General features: G+C 43.5%; 1 long non-coding RNA gene across 1 annotated transcript in view; it reads right to left on the reverse strand.

Annotated features, from left to right (window-relative positions):
• Positions 1 to 5691: 5691 nt before the first annotated feature.
• LOC126299564 (uncharacterized) overlaps positions 5692 to 23930 on the reverse strand; it is a 76552-nt gene continuing 58313 nt past the window's right edge. Inside the window, exon 2 of the long non-coding RNA XR_007552827.1 lies at positions 5692 to 5962. This is a non-coding gene — a long non-coding RNA (uncharacterized LOC126299564). The remainder of the gene's footprint in view (positions 5963 to 23930) is intronic.

Raw genomic sequence — 23930 nt, forward strand, 5'->3', positions numbered from 1 at the left:
TCGATCCCATTTTTTCCACTTGCTTATCAAATACTTACTTCTCGTCCCCATTATCAGCCTCTCGGCTTCATTGATGTAATTCTCCGCTAGCCGTCTTCCTTTGCCAATTAAGATTGGAATTCCATCATACCTGCTGTACTATTCGTCCATTACCGAGATTGCTGCCTCCCACAACATTTTATTCGTCCCACTATTGAAATAACGGTAAAATTTGAGGATCTGGTAGCCTTATTGTCTTGTATTTTTTTCTTGAAAGGGCTCTCCCTGATATCTCATGGATTATGTCTTAAGCTCCACAAGACTTCCACAATGAAATTTTCACTCTGCAGCGGAGTACCTCGTCTCGTACCTTCCAAACGTTACAGAAATTCTCCTGCGAACCTTGCAGAACTATCATTCTTGGAAGAAAGGATATTACGGAAACATGGCTTAGCCACAGCTTGGGGATGCTTGGAAGATAGGAGACGAGGTATTGGCGGAAGTAAAGCTGTGAGGACGGGTCCTGAGTCGTACTCGGGTAGCTCAGTAGGTAGAACACTTTCCCGTGATAGGCAAAGGTCTCTAGTTCGAGTCTCGCCCGGCACACAGTTTTAAACGGCCAGGAAGCTCCATAAGGCTGTTTGAAGACTAAGCTCATGTACAGAGGGAAGCCACAACTGCAAGAAGAGGGCCTGTACCTCTACGCTTCTTGGAGGGGCTGGCAGTTCACTCGTTGCGTGGCAACGGTGATCAATCACTGGAAACAGCCACAAGCATGATATGTCTAAGAGGATGCGTTCGGTGATGGTTAGTGTTTAACGTCCCGTCGACAACGGGGTCATTAGAGACGGAGTGCAAGCTCGGGTTAGGGAAGGATTGGGAAGGAAATCGGCCGTGCCCTTTCAAAGGAACCATCCCGGCATTTGCCTGAAACGATTTAGGGAAATCACGGAAAACCTAAATCAGGATGGCTGGAGAGGGGATTGAACCGTCCTCCTCCCGAATGCCAGTCCAGTGTGCTAACCACTGCGCCACCTCGCTCGGTATGCGTTCGGAGTGAGTTAAGTTGCAACAAACACATAAAACTAGTTATAGAGAAGGTAGAACCAACAGAGTTATTGGAAGCACCCTAGGGAAATGAAGGGTGGTCCCCGGTAAATAGCAACTTACATCTTCATTTAGTTATTATGAGGTTAAAGGTATATTTTACACCAATATGACTTACACATAACTGTTCCACATACATTGCCATTACTGAAAGGCCAAACGCAAGTTTATTTATTAAAATGTACGGCTCACAAATGACTTCTATCAAAAATGGTTCAAATGGCTCTGAGCACTATGGGACTTAACATCTGAGGTCATCAGTCCCCTAGAACTTAGAACTACTTAAACCTAAGTAACCTAATGACATCACACACATCCATGTGCTGGGCAGGATTCGAACCTGCCACCGTAGCGGTAGGGCGGTTCCAGACTGAAGCGCCTAGAACCTCTCGGCCACTCCGGCCGGCTGACTTCCACCATTGGCGATGCATTGCAGACGCTCCTCATTACGTTCTCAATCATTTTTTGAGGACTGTTCTCTGTCTCTTCCCGGATTGCGACTTTCAAATCATCAGTATTTTAGGGTCGCCATGAAACAACACCGTTCTTGAGGTGAGTCAGCAGTGAAAAATCAGAGGCTGAGAGATCAAGTAATCTCGCCAGCCATGGGATATCACCAAAAGGTGAGAGTAATCGATACTGAAGTCGGCGCCTCAGTGTATTCATTGAATTCTGGGCCGTATGAGCTCTAGTCCCATCTTACTGAAACCATATCACGTTTAGACGGCAATGCCTCCGCAGCTATGGGATGAAGATGAAGCATGAGCAGATACCTCTCGAAACTGACACTCACTGGTAGGCCATTATTACCTTAAAAATGTGGCCCAACGATTCCCAAGGGCTATCTAGTAGGACAGAAGACGACGACGTTTGGGGCACTATGGGGTTGTCCACGAATAAGCTGCGCGTTTGTGTTCGACTAATGTTGGAAGTATTGTTTATTGACAAATCCATTTAGATGAAGGTTTGCGTCATCAGACATAACCCGATTTGTCAGAAATGTCTGGTCAATTCTGTCCAGTTATATTATGTCGAAATAGTGCCTACTCACTGGATCGCAACTGTTGAGTCACTTGCAACTTATAAGGTGGTGATAAGTTCCTCTGGGACCAAACTGCTGAGGTCATCGCTCCCTAGGTTTACACACTACTAAGTTAGAACTTAAACTAACTTTCGCTAAGGACAAGACTCATACCCATGCTCGAGGGAGGACTCGAACCTCCGACGAGGAACCGCGCGAACCGTGGCAAGGTGGCTAGTCCGCGCGACACAACCTATAAGAAAGAAACTTCAAATCCTCTGCAAAAACATTTTTAATGTTCTGGAATGTCAACAGACAGATCAGTGTGATCAGAATGAATGTCCCACTTCGCAGCGGAGTGCGCGCTGATATGAAACTTCCCCTGGCCGAGCGGTTCTAGGCGCTTCAGTCCGGAACCGCGCGACTGCTACGGTCGCAGGTTCGAATCCTGCCTCCGGCATGGATGTGTGTGATGTCCTTAGGCTAGTTAGGTTTATGTAGTTCTAAGTTCTAGGGGACTGATGACCTCAGATGTTAAGTCCCATAGTGCTAAGAGCCATTTGAACCATGTTGAAACCTCCCCGCAAATTAAAACTGTGGGCCGTACCGAGACTCGGTACCTTCGCCTTCCGCGGGCAAGTGCTCTTCCAACTGAGCTACCCAAACACGAATCACAACCCGTTTCCATAGCTTGTGAAGTTTGAAAGGTAGAAAGTTGTGACGTTTGGAAGACAGGAGATAAGCGACTGGCGGAAGTAAAGCTGTGAGGACGAGTCGTGAGACGTGCTTGAGTAGCTCCGTTGCTAGAGCACTTGTCTGCGAAAGGCAAACGTCACGAGTTCGAGTCTAGGTCCGGCACACAGTTTTGATCTGCCAGGAAGTGTCTGATCTCTCTGAGCTTCGTTACAGGGCTGCAAGAACTCAGCGGATATTTTCCGATGTTTGAGCTGTCATTTGATGTCCTTTATGCTACACATCGGTGACAGAACTCGTCCCACGTCATTGTTTTATCTGCCTGGATATCATTATTCTATCTGAAACACGGAGACAGTGGGCCCTTCCACGGCGCATTGGACATCCGCAACGCTCTGCACACGACTGAACTCCCCCACTACCTCAATACGCACTCGCACTAGCCAACGTTGAGTTTCGACCTGAATGGCGTAATATGTGGCTCAGATTAGATTCGGTAGATACCGTGAGAACATTTGCAACTTAGCAAAGTGGCCGACTGAAAGTGTACCATTTCCCCTGGACCACTCTGTATGATTCATCCACTAAGAAAGAATATCCTACGACCAACCCCTGAGTATCGTTCATCAGCTTGGAACCGTTAGCAGCTGCGTACTTCGTCACAGGTTTGTTTAGTCAGCATGAGAGCTTAATGGAGATGTTCAACTAATTATAGATAAATACTCTTCAAGAAAGGGTTGTGCGTCGCAGAGATGCATATCGTTAATATTCAGAGAGCGGTCAATCCAAAACTCAAGAAACCTGTACCTTCCTCCACCATACGTCTCCTTATCTAATGGCGGTAAACTGTGAGAAATTCAAGATTACGCAGGGACTTAATGATAGTCATTCTTAGCTCACAAAATTAGTGAATGAACGAGGCGGGCAGTGACACACATTGTACTCTTCGCCACACACTGTAAAGTGGCTTGTGTAGTGCTAAGGAAAATGTCGATGTGTCTTTCACGTTGCACTTCATGCAGATCAGATGATATCGTAAATGATCAATCTAATGAAGTTCCAGAATGTTCCACTTTCTTGAATTTTACAATACGTCTTTTCATTTATATCATTCTTTGCTTTACGAAAATTAAAGATACAAGCTATAATTACAGCTCCACGGGTGTCGTCAAAAAACTGCTGTGGTCATCAGTCCCCTAGAACTTAGAACTACTTAAACCTAACTAACCTAAGGGCATCACACACATCCATGCCCGAGGCAGGATTCGAACCTGCGACCGTAGCAGTCGCACGGTTCCGGACTGCGCGCCTAGAACCGCGAGACCACCGCGGCCGGCGGTGTCGTCATAAATAAAACCAATTTCGTTTTATGCATTATGAAATGGTAGTTGAAAGCCGACTACAATAAAAACGTTGACTTCGTTTGTAACATACACGAGGATTTCCTGCAATCAGTCCCAATTTTTATTAATTTCACTTGTCTTATACACGATACTCTTATAAGCGAAAAGTGTTCTTTACGTTACTGAAACGGTTTCAAAAAGTTTATATATATATATATATATATATATATATATATATATATATATATATATATATATATATAATGCTCTGTATTATATCTTCACATCTTCTTCTTCTTCTTTTGTGCCTTCGTACCGCATCGGCACAAGGTCGGCATTGTTACTGGCGGTTTTGGCATGCTTCATTTAAGGGGTGACCGGATGCTCTTCATGTCGCTGCCCCGTTACCTCCTGGGACAGAATGTGTGTATCCTAACTGTTTGCGTGTAGCGCTACTTTTGTAAGAATGAGCGAACGTTTTCTAAATGTTTGCGAATAGTGTAACTGAGGTGGGGCTCGGGTACCAGCCCGGCTTTCACCCAGGGGAATGTGGGAAACCGCCTAACAACCATATCCAGGCTGGCCAGCACACCGACCCTCGTCGTTAATCCACCGTGCAGATTCCATCCGAGGCCGACGTACCTCCTCGTCCTGGATGTCGCTTTGACACATACGACAGGTGGGTTACAGATATCTTCATAATTTCAGAATATATTATTTTTGTCTTGTACAAGTGAATAGAAAGAAAACTAATTTAGATATGATAAGCATGTATTAGTTTATGTTTAATGAGTTACAAAAATTACGTAAGTATAAATTCCTTCACGTTTCGAAATACCCATAGGACAAGAAACTTCGCTAACAACAAATTTAGACGCGGCTGAATGACAGTGAAGTTACTAGAACTATGTTGAAGCTCATGCAAAGCATGCATCACGTTTAAATTATCATAAAGTTCTGAAAACGCACTTGGCATCCACTGAAAGGTAATTTAAATGAATGAAAAACTGACTGAAAACAATTAAAAATGCTCCTCCTGCGGGGTTGCATCATAATTACTCTCTGCTGTCGTCCGAGTTGTATCAAACTGGGAGCCAGTCAGGAAAATTTCCTGTCAGGACCGTGATTACAAAGTACATTTAATTTCGTGCTGACCGTCACATATATCACTAGCGACACGGATAAAATTATAGGTAAGGAGGGGAGCCTTACAGACACTAATCAAGGGAGAATAGTACTTAGACTAAAATAAAAACCGGACAAGTGTCATTAGAAGTCGCGCTCTGAGGACTCCTTACAAACTTAATTATGTTTATAGATAGTTCATCTATAGGGTTTGATAAATGACTTCGCGAGTATCAAAATATGTGACATAAATGGCGGTATCTTTTGACTGCATTGACTTAGAAGCTTAAATTTTTACACCGTCGAGGCACATAATGTAAATTTCAATCAGTGGCGGATACAGAAAAACCTCAAGGAGGGGGCGCCAGAGATATCTTGAGCTACCTTTACTTTTACCGTAATTAAAAATAATCAAGTCACATACAAAGTTTAAGAAAGTTTTATTTAAACTGATTATACACGTATACAAGATAATGACATATTATGATATAAAAAGTTACAATTGTGGTTCTCTTCCTTAAATGATGAATGCTATGCGCCTATTCTTCCTGGCAAATTGGTTAATTACATCGTCAATAGGACAGTTAATGAACAGGGTGAGTGTTCAACAGAGCTAAGCCATTAAGTCGATCCTCCTTGATTGTCGACCTGAGCCATGTCTTTGTACGCCGCAATGTTGAAAAACTTCTTGCTGCTGTAACAATAGATGCAGGTAGACAAGCAAATATTTTGTAGAGCATGTGCAAAGTAGGATAGTCAGATCTAGAACTACGTCACAATCAACTGATCACTCTCTGTCTTGACTAATCTTTACACTTGCTACAAACTAGGACATTTTACTTACTCATTCTTTAGTCTTAATATTTCTGCTTCCTATTCGGCGAATAGTTAGTATTTATAACGACACGTATCACAGATTGGTTCAAATGGCTCTGAGCACTATGGGACTCAACTGAAGTGGTCATCAGTCCCCTAGAACTTAGAACTACTTCAACTTAACTAATCTAAGGACATCACACACATCCATGCCCGAGGCAGGATTCGAACCTGCGACCGTAGCAGTCGCACGGTTCCGGACTGCGCGCCTAGAACCGCGAGACCACCGCGGCCGGCTATCACAGATTCTCTATACAAGGAAACAGTAGAATATTCGCGACTTTTCTAGAACAATTGCCAGACAGAATAACGTATCGAGATCACTAGAATTGCCGCGACTTTTCTCGTAGGTATGTGTTAGCTATCTATGTGCCAGACAGAAACGTATGAAATACGATGACGCGGACGCGCGTGCTACTTAGGAAAGTGCAACTACTCGATAACTCGATCCAGTCGAGTCGACTGACGAAAGGAACCAACGAACAGCGTGCGTGCTGACAGGCGGGGGCGGTGCGGGTGGGAATGCGGGTGGCTCTGCAAGGGGGTGATTTAAACTTGATACTTCTACCCATTCCTAAGAGAAAGGGACCTTAACAGACGTACAGACAGACTGACGGACAATAAAGATATCCTATAAGGGTTCCGTTTTTACCGTTTTGGCGACGGAAACCTAAAAAAAAAAAGATGTTTGAGGTCAACTGAACAATAGCCTTGGAGTTCAACAAGATTAGTATGCATAAAATTACATTAAAAGAGATACATTATAGATTTCAGAAATACAGAAAATTAAAGTACACTGACTGGATAGGAACAGCACTGAAAAGCTGGTAAAGATGGCATAAATCGTCAAACATGAACACAAGCACAAATCTGACATACACGACTCAGACGATTGAATAGTAAGACTTGACTCGTAAACAAAAAGATTAAGGAATAAAGCGATCCACAGAGAGAGAGAGAGAGAGAGAGAGAGAGAGAGAGAGAGAGACTGACGGGTGATGGTTCAGTAGCGGCTTGTCTCGAAGCTGCCGGCGGCCATCCAGTTCTACTGCTACAAATTATCAGATGTGGTATTGCGACCAGTTAGTAATAATACATACGAAAGAATTGCTCATCGAATTAATTGCTTTTCCTATTGCTTTGAGGTTTCAGCAACCATTAAATACTTCTACCGATAAGGCATTTAAACTGAAGGTCCAAGTGACGTGGATGCATATTATACCGATCGTAGAAACGCCTGTTGTCCCTTCGAAGCCGAGCTGTAAAGGTGAGAGTGGCTGTGCCCTCTGGTTCCTATTTAAAGACTCCTATCTAGAGGAAAACAGTCGACTGGCGAAATTGGAACTGAGTTCTGTGACCAACAAACTACGTCTTTCTGCAGCTAGTTATTAAGCGTCAGGTTTGTGGTATTACCTTCCTAGGCCGTGTCGAACTTTTACCACCAATTTCACCTTGCAGGTGGATCCCTGCGCATGAAAGTCGGCTTCTTATTACAAAGGCTTCGTTTTAACGGAAATCGCTATCTTGGCTATCAGTGGCAATTTATTAATGGCAACACTAGCTGAGCCGCAAAACTCGGGGAAAAATACCCCTCTGTCTGAGAAACGTCATCGCATTATTATCACCATCTCTCGGTCACATCAGGAACAAATTAAAAGTTAAGTCCTTAATAATTCGGTTCACTTTTACTCAGCATTTTTACATGACACTTGCAGAAAACGGTATGTTACGCTGAAAGGTGAATGTTCCACAGAAACGGAAGTGACACCTGGGGTGGCCAAAGGAAGTGTGAGAGGATCTCGTTTTCAGTGTACATAAACTATTTATGAGATAGGATCATCAGCACTACAAGAATGTATCATTGTTGGACGATCGTAAGGAATTACAGAAAGAATTGCAGAAAATTTCCACTTTCTTTAATGGGTAACAGCTCTCTTTCAATCTGGATAAATGCAAAATAACGCCTATAGCAAAATGAAATAACACAATAGGATTTGACTACAACATTAGTGGGGAACATCTTGAGCACGTCACGTCGTATAAGTATTTAGCTGTAACACTAAGAGGCCATCTAATACGGGATATCGAATAAAAATCAGCATTAGGGAAGGTCAGTGGGCGACTTAGATTTGTTTGAAGGGTTCTAGGAAAATGCAATATATCTGTAAACGAAATCTCATAAAAAACGCCCAATTCTAGACTACTGTTGCGGTGTTTGGAGTCCTTATCAAGCAGGCATGACAACGAACATCGAATGAATTCAGAGATGCGTTGCTAGGATCATAATAGGTCGGCATAGCCCATACGAACGTGTAACAGAAATACTCAGAGAACTTAAACGGAAATCCTTGGCAGATACACGCTGCAGCCCTCGCGAAACCCTGTTGGATAAATTTAGAGAACCTCTATTCGAAGATGACTGTGTGACAATTCTGCGACCACTGACGCAAATCTCAATTAGCGATCACATGAATAAGAGAAATAAGAGTACGTACAAATGTATACAGGGTGTTACAGAAAGGTAAGGCCAAACTTTCAGGAGATATTCCTCACACACAAATAAAGAAAATATGTTATGTGGACCAGTGTCCGGAAACGCTTAATTTCCATGTTGGAGCTCATTTTAGTTTCGTCATTATGTACTGTACTTCCTCGATTCACCGCCAGTTGGCCCAATTGAAGGAAGGTAATGTTGACTTCGGTGCTTGTGTTGAAATGCGATTCATTGCTCTACAGTACTAGCATCAAACACATCAGTACGTAGCATCAACAGGTTAGTGTTCAACGTGGTTTTTCAGTCACTGCAATGTTTACAAATGCGGAGTTGGCAGATGCCCATTTGATGTATGGATTTCCAGAACGAAGGTGTCCCGACAGGAAGACGTTCGAAGCAATTGATCGGCTTCTTAGGGAGCACGGAACATTCCAGCCTATGACTCGCGACTGGGGAGGCCTGGAACGACGAGGACACCTGCAATGGACGAGGCAATTCTTCGTGCAGTTGACGATAACCCTAATGTCAGCGTCAGAGAAGTTGCTGCTGTACAAGGTAACGTTGACCATATCACTGTATGGAGAGTACTACGGGAGAACCAGTTGTTTCCGTACCATGCACAGCGAGTGCAGGCACTATCAGCAACTGATTGGCCTCCACGGGTACACTTCTGCGAATGGTTCATCCAACAATGTGTCAATCCTCATTTCAGTGCAAATGTTCTCTTTACGGATGAGGCTTCATTCCAACGTGATCAAATTGTAAATTGTGGGCTGACAAGAATCCGCACGCAATTGTGCTATCACGTCATCAACACAGATTTTCTGTGAACGTTTGGGCAGGCATCGTTGGTGATGTCTTGATTGGGCCCCATGTTCTTCCACCTACGCTCAATGGAGCACGTTATCATGATTTCATACGAGATACTCTACCTGTGCTGCTAGAACATGTGCCTTTATAAGTACGACACAACATGTGGTTCATGCACGATGGAGCTCCTGCCCATTTAAGTCGAAGTGTTCGTAAGGTTCTCAACAACAGATTCGGTGACCGATGGATTGGTAGAGGCGGACCAATTCCGTGGCCTCCACGCTCTCCTGACCTCAACCCTCTTGACTTTCATTTATGGGGGCATTTGAAAGCTCTTGTCTACTCTACCCCGGTACCAAATGTAGAGACTCTTCGTGCTCGTATTGTGGACGGCTGTGATACAATACGCCATTCTCCAGGGCTGCATCAGCGCATCAGGGATTCCATGCGAAGGAGGGTGGATGCATGTATCCTCGCTAACGGAGGACATTTTGAACATTTCCTGTAACAAAGTGTTTGAAGTCACACTGGTACATTCTGTTGCTGAATGTTTCCATTCCATGATTAATGTGATTTGAAGAGAAGTAATAAAATGGGCTCTAACATGGAAAGTAAGCGTTTCCGGACACATGTCCACATAACATATTTTCTTTCTTTGTGCGTGAGGAATGTTTCCTGAAAGTTTGGCCGTACCTTTTTGTAACACCCTGTATAGACAATCGTTTTCCCCTTGCGAATGGAACAGGGAAAAATTGATAATATTGGTAAAATGTACAGTTCACCATGCACTGTACAGTGGCTTGTGGAGTAAATATGTAGATGTAAGTAGTTAATTAAAAACTGATGCAGCCACCAATTAAAGGTATCACGTTACAAAAATAATTTTGTATGATGTTAAAGACAAATTCAGTGATGTTAAGGTTGGAACCTTAATCAGGTTATTGTTCATCGTACTAATAGATGCAAATATTTTCTATAGTTGCAGGAGACGACAGAGAAGACTCGCATTCTTACTACCGCGGAGATTTTGTGAGAGTGGGCTAGAAACGGATGAAATCAGCTTAACAACTGAGGAGCTAAATCCGAAGTATGTGTAGATGAGTAGCAGCGTTGGTTTGAAACACCGATGTTAATAACCAGCTGTGTGACGTACTTCTCCGTACACCGTATAGACATCTGATGTTGCTGTGTGTCGAAGATATCTCACTAGCCAGCTGACAGTAAGTGTTGTACGATGCTTGATTGCACAGTTAACCAGCCTACAACTGCCAAGTAGTTGTCCACGCAGGCGTCTCGCTGACTCCAGGACTGTTTACCCTGCAGTTGCTAATATTGCTGGTTGAGTGGCTTAATCACAGAGTGCGAAGCAAAACTATGTTCGTGTATCGTCCATTGACAGTAACTGTGATCTGTTCACACTAAAAATGTGGCTGTTGACAACAAGAAAGAAGAAGAGATATTGATGTACATTTTGAATGTAGATCATCCACACAGCAGATATTTTCCCCAGATAAGCACTTTCCAAACAGTTACAATGTTATGGCAAAATTTCCACTTTACTTTAAACATTATGGAACCAGAACTGTGTAAGATATGAAGATTTAACTCAAAAATATTAACGTAATTTCTCTCGAAGAGCAATTTGTAGACCTGCTTACTATGAGGTAATAATTTGTCATTTTTTATCCGCAGCTACTTCATATACTGCGTCTGCCGCATGTACATTTTCGTGCTGATATTCTAACGAAAAGAGGAAAAAGATACGTTAAGCGAAACAGAGGAACTAATTTCCAAAAATTATATTATGTAATGCCATTCATCATGAAGCAACTATGATGTCCCTGGTCCTAGATAGCTTTGCGTCCAGAAACAGCTGAAGTAAGGCTTTGTTTAAAATCGTCACTAGCAGCTATCACAACATGTGTCTGAGTATGGTGGTTTCATTGTAAGATACTGGCAAACTGCAGTCAGTCTACAGATGAGATTTCCAACACTACGTTCATGTGATCCATCTTAGAGTATAGCTCAAGTGTGTAGGATCCACACAACATACGACTAGCAGCAGACATTGAAAATATGCAAAGAACGGCAGCACCAATGGTCACACGTTTGTATGATCATGAGAGAGCGTCACGGAAATGCAGGAAAACCTGAGCTGCGAGACGCTCTCGGAAGAGTACTTACATCGTCTCAAGTACCAGTATCAAGTGAGGAATCTAGGGATATACTACAGCTCCCTACGGTACCGATCTTTCAGTGATCACGAAGGCTAGGGTACACCCGTACGCGCAGTGTGCTATCTTAAAAGAAAGGGTGATGAGTCAGATGCATATAGAATGGCCATGGTGCGCCAGCCAACATGAGTGTGGGTCTAAGGCTGTTTTCTAAGCTCGTTCAAGCAAATTCTGGACTGGTCCCCAATTTACCCCTCATAAAATACGACACATAAATAGTTAAAACAAAATTCTTACTCAGAACAAAGCTTAATCAATTCACAGTCAGATGGCGCATACGGCTTCACTCCCTTAGACTTCTGATAACTGCAGTGGCAGGGAGGGCATCCTGCCCGTAATAGATAGGTCAAACCTTAACAAAAAAAAAAGAAGAAGAACATCCACAGTAATACTGAGTTTGTGGATAAAAACCTGCTGCTATGCAGGTATCAGCAACAATAGTTGCTTTGTGGTTCAAAGTTCAACGAGAGTGCCAGTAATCCGATTTTCGTCCATTTGCATATTAAAGCCTTTTGTAATATTAATGATTATTGCCGGATTTCCATCATATTGGCTTGAACGTGTAGTGTTCTGGAGACGGTAGAAGCGTTGTTGACATCTGCAACGGCTAAATATGGGGATATGGTGATCCTCGTAATTTTCTGCACAATTATATGTACATCGTGCTTTCGTCGTACAAGCATTTGCCTCACGTCTGAGTCATTTCTGTTTCGTTTACATTAACCGAGGTCACTTACGTAATTAACGGAAGCTGCCTCAAAGCGACATGGAGGTTGTTCTGGTACACACCATCCATGGGAATTTTCGCTTCAGGAGGAAGGAAGATTAGTGTTTAACGTCCCGTCAACACCGGTGTTATTAGAGACAGAGCAGACACTCAAATTCAGGAGAGATGGGGAAGGAATCCGGCCCTGTCCCTTCAAAGGAATCATCCCGGCATTTGCCTTATGCTATTTTTGGAAATTACGGGAAACCTAATTAGGATCGCCGTAGTCATCCCGAATGTGAGTCCACTGTGTTAATTATCGCTTACAGTGGTCGGTTGAGGGTCTGACTCCTGCCGCTAACGTTCGGGATAAAATAAACGATTCTAACACCGTTTCTCTTAAAAATGTTTATGAGTACACAATGCAATTCTTATTGCAGAGTGGATATATTGAAACTTTTTCTACTTGAGCCAGTGTATACGGAAAACTGTTAGTGTGCGCTGCAGGATTTGCGTTGTTAGTATCATGATTTACATTTAGGCGCCGTTACTGGTACGATGACGGAGGGTTAAAACACAAGCATCCAGTGCATTACAGTTGCAGACATTCAGCATGGGTCTGCACATGGTGAGCAGCACTTAGCTCGTAAATCAGCTTTATCAAAACAACAGCAGTAGTGCTGTTGCTATTCGCGAGTATCGTCGCATAAAAGTAATACGGACAGGTCATCTTTCCGCACCTGGTTTGAAGAACATGATCAGATGTTCTAAGTAACTGGCGATTTGGGAATTGGTCGTGGGAGACGCTGACGGCCAATTGCGTCACAAATTGTTGAAGAAGCTAATGTTGCCACGGCTGAAAATGCTGGATGCAAAGTGCGGTCTTCAAGCACTGAACGAGCTGTGTTAGGACAGCTCAACATTCCATGGTTCACCTAATGTGTTTCAGAAGCAATAGAGCAATCTATAGTGCGATTCCACGCTGTCGCGCATGCAGAGAGTCGTCCATTTTCAGCGTTTGTAACCTGGAACGTAAACGTACCCTCAATTAACAGTTGTTATCCCCCTGATATGGAAATTAAAATTTGTTTCCTTCACTGGTTTATTCGTTATTTTTCTTCCGCATGTTCTTACAAATGTTTACAAAAGTTTTATTGATCTACGATCATTCGTTTTTTATGGGGGCCCTTTCAAGTAGCGAAAGTTTAATTATGATCACTCTGTAGTTTGAGGAATGTAGCACATCAACATGATTTAACCTTTATGGTGAATTAACGTACATTTCGTAAACGAGCTAAATGTTAACACCTAACAGTATGCAAGATGGGCAACTGGTAACACGACTTCATATGAGTTCCTAGTGTTGAGAAAGTACTCTGCAAAAAAATTTCTGATACTTCGTTTCATTAATCACGACAGAAAGTGGAAACTTAAAGAAAGTAGTAGTAGTAGTAGTAGTAGTATTACGACGTGGTCACGCTAGTCCTCTGCGTTCTGTGTAAGGAATATAGAGTACGAGGTCCAGCTGCAACAGACGGACATTCACACCAACTGCAAGCCTACCAGAGTACCGAACGGATTAGAACTCTTTACGGTATTTTAATATCCGCTGCGCAGTAGGGGATAACATTTTTCTTATCCGCGCAGGCCTATAGTTGTGTTGACTGTATGCCTCCTAATGTGCAGAATGTGGCACTGTTGGGTCTTCATTGGCTTGGAGTGCTTTTTAATTTTTTTGTTGATATCTGCACAATTCATATTCTTTTCTTGTTGTTATTGCCTCAGCATACTTGGAGCTAACTGCACACCCCAACAGCGTATAGTTGTTAATGATTCTGATTGTAGACACTGTAGAGAGACTGTCAGCGAGTGCAGAGAAGAAGACAATACATGCCATCAAATAGTCAACTGAGTGAGGAGCCGAACAATATGGAGCAGTGTAAGACACTGATACATCTAGAAACGACTCTGACATGTGACATGTACATCCTCCATTCATGTCTATTGTGTATTCCGACGGACTTGGGCAATCCCATTAGGACAATGCGACACCCCACATGTCCAGAACTGCTACAGAGTGGCTCCAGGAACACTCTTCTGAGTTTAAACACTTCCGCTGGCCACCAGACCCCCCAGACATGAACATTATTGAGCATAACTGGGGTGCAACGTGTGGTCAGAAGAGATCTCCACCGCATCGTACTCTTACGAATTCATGGACCGCCCTGTAGGATTCATGGTGTCAGTTCCCTCCAGCATTACTTCAGACATTAGGCGAGTCCATGCGACGTTGTGTTCCGGCACTTGTGCGTGCTCGCGGAAGCACTGCACGATTTTGGGCAGGTGTACCAACTTCTTTGGTTCTTCAATGTAGATTAACTTAGCACATTTGAATACGCGTTTCGTATTATAGATGCGGAAAGTATAAAAAACGAGGAGAGGATTGAAGTGACAGTGACAATGTCTATCAGAAAAGAGTAGAATTTAAATAAAGAACTCTGGTGATATGAGAAAGTGAAAAGTTGTGGGGGAGAGGGGACTGACGAGTGTGAGCTGCAGACTTGTATATGGGAGAGATAGCTTCTGTGATTGAGGATAAGCCATTAACTGACTTTTGAAGTTTGGAAAGAATTTAATTCCTCTGAAGTTTTTAGGAAGATTGTCCCGAAGTCAGGTTCCTGACACAGAAAAGGATTTAGAGAACATAACAGTGTTATGTGATGGCAGAGAGAGGATTTTACTTTGTTGAGAACGAGTATTTGTGCTGTGCTATTCAGACAGTAGTGTTAAGAGTTGAAGATAAACAAGAGGGAGTGCCATGACTGAAAGGACGACCGAGGAAACGTAAAGTGTAATAGTCTCTACGTCTATCGACACGTGGCCCTGAAAATTGTTTGCAGATAGCAGTGATGTAGTCGAAATAGCGCACGTCACAAATGCATTTCAACAAACATTCAGCGCCAGTTCTACCCAGCGTGAGATTTCGTACGAAAGACCTCGGAAAATAGCATCACCATTGTTAAGTATGAAGAATATTATTGACTGTAATAATTTCTTTTTAAGCTCTTTTTTTATATTTCTGTAGTGAATGAAGTGACGCTGACACCGTCTTACATACTGCAGTTGAGTGCTCAGTCCAGTCTATGTGATCCTCCAGAATAAGTGCAAGTTCTTTGCAGAAGGAGAAGATGTTTAGGATTAAGGGTGGAAGAGAGTCTGTGAACTGCCTAGTAATAAGTCTTTTGTGAGCGACTAAGATTGCTTGCATTTTAGATGGGCTAAGTTACAAACCTACGTTCTCCGCCCTCTCAGATAAGGTAAGTAAATCAGCATTTACATGCTGGATGGTTGTGCGCAACTTTATTGGACTTGCACTGAGAGATAGCTGAAAGTCGTTCGTGTATAGGCAATACTTGCAGTGGGAGAGAATAGCTGACACATCATTAACATATAATGAGAAAAGCAACGGGCACAGTACTGATTCTTAAGGGATCCTTGATACTACATCCCTTCATTCTGACCTATTAATTCCAATCATTACACACTGTTGGAGGAATGTAAGGTATGACTGGAACCACTGTACAGCACTTGAACAAAAATGTTCACCTGTGAATGTAACAATGTTATTTGATGCTAAATAAGTGCTAAACTGTTAGTGAACCATCTATTCTAAAGCCTTGGATAATGCTGGTAGAATGCAAATGGGTCTGTAGTCTGACGGTTATTTGGCAGATTCCTTCTTGGGTAATGGTTTTATGAGTCCCTGCTTCCGGGAGATTGGGAAAAGACTAGAGGTCAGAGAATGGATGAAAAAGCTCGTTATTTTGGGCAGTAGTGGACTGACCAGAAAATTCATAATTTGCGCTGTTATATTCTCATTTCCTGCAGTAGCCGAACGAATACTCGCAATGGACCAAGGACGTAGCGATAGGGCGGGAGGGCGGGCTCCACCTATCACATAAATGAAATTACACATGACCTAGTTGCTGTGTAGTGAAATTGAGAGATATTTTGATTTTCAATCATACGACGAAAAAGGGATACGTACTATCGATAGTCAGCGAGGCCAACGATAGCTTTCAACTATCTACACATCCAAAGCACTATCGGCTATCTCCCATCCCTGTTTTAGCCAAATCAAGTTGTTGACCTTACTTGAGCTCAGTTGTTCTTTTGTTAATAAGTTTAGTTCTTATTTGCAGTTGAATGTAATGTAAATGATACCGTTTTTTCCAGTGTGCTGTTGTGATAGTTTCTAATTATGAATAAGTTTTAATAATAAAGGAGAGGAAAACCGATTTTGATTCGTCTGCTAGTGTTGCGGTAAGTTAATAATATGTGCTCACTGACTACAATAGTCTAATTACCTATCTATAGCAGTTCAATGTTAGCACTGGAGTCGTTATTTGGATGCTGTTAGAATTTTGGGGTATGTAATACTTCTGTATTCCATAAGACAGCGGATCGGTAGACATCATTGAAAATAATATCAAATTAAAGTCAGTGCATAAAAATATACTTAGATTTGTCTGTGTCTCCCAAAATTCGCGTCGATCAACAAAAACATGGCCCATAAAGATATAGTTGCATTTCTTTAAAAATATTGCTTGATATACTATCATTACCAATCCGGGCGGCATTTAGTTTTGAAAACCAGTTCCAATAGGAAGCGATGGGGAGCAATTCGTGGAGAGCAGAAGGGGTATGCGATGACACCACATTCCTTATTTCGCTCGTTCCTAAAATGCACTCCTGGAAATGGAAAAAAGAACACATTGACACCGGTGTGTCAGACCCACCATACTTGCTCCGGACACTGCGAGAGGGCTGTACAAGCAATGATCACACGCACGGCACAGCGGACACACCAGGAACCGCGGTGTTGGCCGTCGAATGGCGCTAGCTGCGCAGCATTTGTGCACCGCCGCCGTCAGTGTCAGCCAGTTTGCCGTGGCATACGGAGCTCCATCGCAGTCTTTAACACTGGTAGCATGCCGCGACAGCGTGGACGTGAACCGTTTGTGCAGTTGACGGACTTTGAGCGAGGGCGTATAGTGGGCAGGCGGGAGGCCGGGTGGACGTACCGCCGAATTGCTCAACACATGGGGCGTGAGGTCTACACAGTACATCGATGTTGTCGCCAGTGGTCGGCGGAAGGTGCACGTGCCCGTCGACCTGGGACCGGACCGCAGCGACGCACGGATGCACGCCAAGACCGTAGGATCCTACGCAGTGCCGTAGGGGACCGCACCGCCACTTCCCAGCAAATTAGGGACACTGTTGCTCCTGGGGTATCGTCGAGGACCATTCGCAACCGTCTCCATGAAGCTGGGCTACGGTCCCGCACACCGTTAGGCCGTCTTCCGCTCACGCCCCAACACCGTGCAGCCCGTCTCCAGTGCTGTCGCGACAGGCGTGAATGGAGGGACGAATGGAGACGTGTCGTCTTCAGCGATGAGAGTCGCTTCTGCCTTGGTGCCAATGATGGTCGTATGCGTGTTTGGCGCCGTGCAGGTGAGCGCCACAATCAGGACTGCATACGACCGAGGCACACAGGGCCAACACCCGGCATCATGGTGTGGGGAGCGATCTCCTACGCTGGCCGTACACCTCTGGTGATCGTCGAGGGGACACTGAATAGTGCACGATACATCCAAACCGTCATCGAACCCATCGTTCTACCATTCCTAGACCGGCAAGGGAACTTGCTGTTCCAACAGGACAATGCACGTCCGCATGTATCCCGTGCCACCCAACGTGCTCTAGAAGGTGTAAGTCAACTACCCTGGCCAGCAAGATCTCCGGATCTGTCCCCCGTTGAGCATGTTTCGGACTGGATGAAGCGTCGTCTCACGCGGTCTGCATGTCCAGCACGAACGCTGGTCCAACTGAGGCGCCAGGTGGAAATGGCATGGCAAGCCGTTCCACAGGACTACATCCAGCATCTCTACGATCGTCTCCATGGGAGAATAGCAGCCTGCATTGCTGCGAAAGGTGGATATACACTGTACTAGTGCCGACATTGTGCATGCTCTGTCGCCTGTGTCTATGTGCCTGTGGTTCTGTCAGTGTGATCATGTGATGTATCTGACCCCAGGAATGTGTCAATAAAGTTTCCCCTTCCTGGAACAATGAATTCACGGTGTTCTTATTTCAATTTCCAGGAGTGTATTTCTTCCGAACACCTTTCATTCCTGACTGATTCCAGTTCTCTTAGAGGCGCAACCCCTCTGCTGAAATGAAAAGGACTGCATCGAAGGCAGGCCGCGCATCTCTTCGGAGAATCCCGGCACTCAAAGCCGTATGATAAATAGATAAAATCCAAATTTTCATCATTTAGGCTCAGGCAATTGTCTGCCGGGACATTCTTTAGTGCAGAAAATGGTCTTTCTTACATTGCAACAGGTGACAGATGGATACTTAATGAGGAATTCTGAGAAACTGTATGATTCCCTAATTCCCGATCCTTTCCATTTTCACCACCAAAAATTGTTCTCGCTTCTCAGTGAAATAGAGATCTCTCCTTTTTTTTTTCAAAAAATTAGCTCTCGTCCGTTCCTGATAACTGTCTCAGCTCATATCCGGGCTGAAAGAAGAAGAATGTAAAATGACCTTGCAGCAGGAAAGAGACTGGAGCAAGAATGCTTCATATTGGTTTGCCAGAAAACAGTACTCCTAAGTAACAAGATTATATCTCCGCTTAAATGATACTGCAGTGACTTTGGTGGTGTGAGGTGTGCACGGATAGCCTAATGGTAAGGTGATCGCTCGCGATAAGTGGGAAATCCTGGTTCGAGCCCCGCACCAGGACAAATTTTCATTGTCGTTATTCCCTTATACAGCAGATGGTTATCCATATTCGCAACTACGAATACATTTCATGCATAACTCCGCTTGGTGAAAATTCAAAGAATATTGCCGAATAAAATGTTTTATGGTTATTTACGTAAATTTTCAGAATAAATGAAAAACGCTAGCCTTTTAAAGGTCTTCTTTATGAAATCGGACTCCCTCCGCCCCTTTTGACAAAATCCTGGCTACGTCCTTGAATGGACTACTTATACATTAAGAGAGTCGATGGTTTGCATCCTTATGCGTTCTTCAAGTGAAGATATTGGCGTCGAGAAATAGTCCTTTAGATCCTAAACAGAAAGTAGGAGTTCAGCTGCAGACTTAGTTTTACCTACTCCAAGATCTCGTAGATTTTTCCATAGAATAGTGTCACTGGGAAGTCCACAGTTAGCGAGTGGGCATACTTGAGTTTTGTATTTCTCACTGATTGACCAACTACATAGGTTGCGTAGTTGCTTGTAGGTGAGATGGTTATCAGAGATTGCTGCCGTTTGTATGCTCTGAATATTGCGTCTCCAACCCCTTTTTCTAAATCACTTCAGGCAAATGCCGGAATGGTTCCTTGGAGAAAGACACGCTTTCATTCTGTATCCTTCCCATCTTCTAGCTTGAGCTATGCCTCCAATGACTTCCCCGGAGATGGGATGTCAAAGTCTGATCTCCATTATGATTATAAACATTGTTTCTTAAACAGTGGCCACACCTCTTAGAGGTGCTCGGCCGTTTGAAGTCACTTGGTACAACGTTCTCCCTCGATAATGACATACTTGCTCACCAAAAGTGCTACATTTTTATCAGTAGTTGTTAAAATTTCATAAGAAGTTTCAACGTTCTATCGGGAACAAAGTCATTACAAACTAAATAGTAGCTCATTTTTTTAGCAAAGTGGCCTAAGAAGTAAAAAAAAATATTAGTACATTAGTAAAGTTGTTGTAGATAACCAGGAAAGTGTTTTTTCTAAGTATTACCATGTTCTGCAAAGCATCGGCGGAAAATTCCGTTAATTATAAATGTACGTTATCAACTTGTTCGATATCAATAATGTTTGGTCGATGGGGCAAAGGAAGCAAGGCGACCAGTTGTTTGCCTTGACCTAAATGTATTTTACCTTGTACGTACATTGTAAAGCCTTGACTGTTTTCTAAGGTTTCTGCGCGATATGATTATACACAACAGCACACATATTAATGATCTGACCTTGTCCTGCTGTATGAGTAATATATCTCCTCCGCCTTTATCAGCACATTTCTGGTCATAAATCACATCCCAGAGTAAGGAGACAGCCGCTTTTGTTTAATGTGACGTAACTGGATGTGTAAAATTGTGTGTAATACTTCAGTATGTAATGCTCATCGTACAATTTTGGCCATTTGTTGTGCCCTGTACAAATTAGTACTATTTTGCCCTCGATTTTATTTCATATTATAAATCCAAAACGTCATAATGGAATCAAAGTTGCTTAGATCATACATTACCCTCATTTTATAATTATTTCATTAAAACTGTGGAAGAAATGAGATTTGTTTTTAATTTTTGGGAATTTGAGTCTGAAATGATTTTATCTGGCAATAAATTTAATATTTCAAATCATAGTTTTACTTGCTAGCGGAAATGGGATTCACGGAGCTACAGGAAAGGAATAATATACGTTAGATAAATGTCACTTACAGGAAAACTGTTGTTAGAATTGGCAACAGCTACTTATTGTGGATACTGTTTGCGTAAATTGTGTGGGACTGTTTATTTGTGTTTAGCGATGTGGTTGTGATGGTTCCGAAAAATACTATACGGTTATTTATTGCGCCGTATGTTAGCGGTGTGCGTTTTATTCCACAGCTTCACACATACTCCGCAAGCCACCGTGTATGCTTCCGTTCGAACCTGAATTTGTCTTTTTCTTCACGGCCCTTATGCAATGTTGGTGGCAGGAGGATAGGTCCATAGTCCGCAGCAAATTCCGGTTTCCTAACCTTTTTCAATAGTGTTAGGCAAGAAGAACGTCTTCTTTTTCCAGGGATTCCCATTTGAGTTCGCGGAGCATTTCCGTAAAATTCGCGTGTTGATCTAATCTAGCGTCAACAAATCTAGCAGCACACCTTTGAATCGCTTCGATGCCTGCTCTTAATCTGACATAGTGTGCATCCCAAATTCTCCGGCATTACCAACGAAAGGGTTGCACAAGTGTTCCGTACTTCGTATCCTTTATAGATGTGCTACACTTCTCTAGAACTCAGCCAATAAACTGAAGTCGACCCTTCGCCTTCCCTATAATCGACCTTACGTACTCGCTCCATTCCATGTCACTTTGCAATGTTATGCCTAGGTATTTAAACAAGGTGATTGTGTCATGTAGCACACCACTAATACTGGCTCGCCGGCCGATGTGGCCGAGCTGTTCTAGGCGCTTCAGTCTGGAACCGCGCGACCGCTACGGTCACTGGCTCTGAGCACTATGGGACTTAACTTCTGAGGTCATCAGTCCCCTAGAACTCTAAACTACTTAAACTTAACTAACCTAAGGACATCACACACATCTATGCCCGAGGCAGGATTCGAACCTGCGACCGTAGCAGCAGCGCGGTTGCGGACTGGAGCGCCTAGAACCGCTCGGCTACTCCGGCCGGCCAGTAATACTGTTTTCGAACATTATAAGAGAATTTTTCCTACGCATCTTCAGTAAGTTACATTTTCCCACATTCAAAGCGCCAGGTGATATGGCCGAGAGGTTCTAGGCGCTTTAGTCCTGAACCACGCTGCTACTACGGTCGCAGGTTCGAATCCTGCCTCGGGCATGGATGTGTGTGATGTCCTTAGGTTAGTTACGTTTAAGTAGTTCTAAGTCTAGGGGACTGATGACCTCAGATATTAAGTCCCATAATGCCTAGAGCCATTTGAACCATTTGAACATTCGAAGCACGTTGCCGTTAATGACAGCAAAACAGTAGTTCTATCCAATTCATCCTGTACCCTTCTACAGTCATTCAAAAATGATACTTTCCTGTACAAAACAAAAAAAACTTTATATGGATATATGCCCTATTCCGAACGCTTTCCGGTATAGAACGCATTTTAACAGCCGTGTGAGGGAACACTTCAACCGCACCTTTTCTAATCGGTGATTTGGCCGTGGTAGTAGGATTAACTGCCCACCAAGTTCGCCAACCTCACGCCCTTAGATTTTTGTTTACGTGGTTGGATGAAGTCTGAGGTGTATAGACGAAAGGTAAATAGCGAGATGAACTGCTTTATGCCGTCATAAACGCCACTGCAGCGCCGGATTAATCGATCGCTCTTAGGATAATTTAGGTTAGGTAGTGTTTAAGTTTAGAGACTGATGACCTTAGCAGTTAAGTCCCATAAGATTTCACACACACACACACACACACACACATGGACGCCACTGCCCTCATCAGATACCGTGCAGAGGTACTCAGACAAGCAACACGACGTGATCTCCCAAGAGTGCAAAAATGCACTGAAGTTGACCGTGAGATATACGAATATTTACTGTGAACATTACAACAGCTGTAATATGACGTGTACGATAGTGCTTAGAGGTGAATGTGTTAAAAATACCTATTTTTCAGTTGATACCTTGTGAACCGCATGTTGTAATGTTTACTAACTTCTGTACATGTGTAAACCTGGCAGTCCATACACACAATGGCGGAAAAAAATCGCAACATTAAGAAGTAGCTGTGCGACATAAACGAAAATTGGTAGCCGGCCGTGATGGCCGTGCGGTTCTAGGCGCTTCAGTCCGGAACCCCGCGACTGCTACGGTCGCAGGTTCGAATCCTGCCTCGGGCATGGATGAGTGTGATGTCCTTAGGTTAGTTAGATTTAAGTAGTTCTAAGTTCTAGGGGACTGATGACCTCAGATGTTAAGTCCCAGAGCCATTTGAACCATTTTTTTTTAAAGTTGGTACTCGTGTTTCTACATCTGAAAGATGATGGCTATAAAAACGTCGCACCAGTAGCGCCACTATGAGGATACATATCAAGTTTGCGTTGATGTTAGTGAAGAATGCCGTTAAGGCGAAAAAGATGCCATTAATAATACCTCACAGAGTTTGAACGAGGACGGCCACTTGGCTTACCGAGAGGGAAGACCGTCGTGTTCGGAGTACGACTCTGGCGCATCGTTCTCCATCTGCAGCAGCAATTTGAGCAGCAGTTGGCACCACAGTGACACAACGAACTGTTACAGATCGGTTACTATAAGGACAACTCCGAGCTAGACGCCGTGTAGCGTGCATTCCACTGACTCCGAACCACTGCCATTTGTGACGTCAGTGGTGTCATGCGCGAAGCCTACGAGAAAGACAGGCAGCGGCGCGTACGTCACGAAGGCAGTTCTGCGCCAACGCCTGCACTTGCTCGCTCGCTCAACTCAGCAGATAAACTAAGTTTCTAAACCTGTTAACTCGTAGCTACGTGTATACGTACAAACGAGAATTGCATCTTCTACTGGAAACAGCTATGATGGAGTCTTACTGTTATTAGTCCTACAATGATCTGAAGTCCATAGGCCTACTTTAATATGTTACGACTGTACTAGGGTACAATAAAATTTAAATCATGCCAAAATGATTATCAGTTGCATAAGGCACCACTTCTTGTATTAAATGAGGACTGTTAAGTAGAAGACAATCCGAAAACAAAGGAAGTATGTTACAGTACGCTTGTT

This window comes from Schistocerca gregaria, chromosome X (genome assembly GCF_023897955.1).
Source record: "Schistocerca gregaria isolate iqSchGreg1 chromosome X, iqSchGreg1.2, whole genome shotgun sequence".
Classification (NCBI taxonomy): Eukaryota; Metazoa; Arthropoda; class Insecta; order Orthoptera; family Acrididae; genus Schistocerca; species Schistocerca gregaria.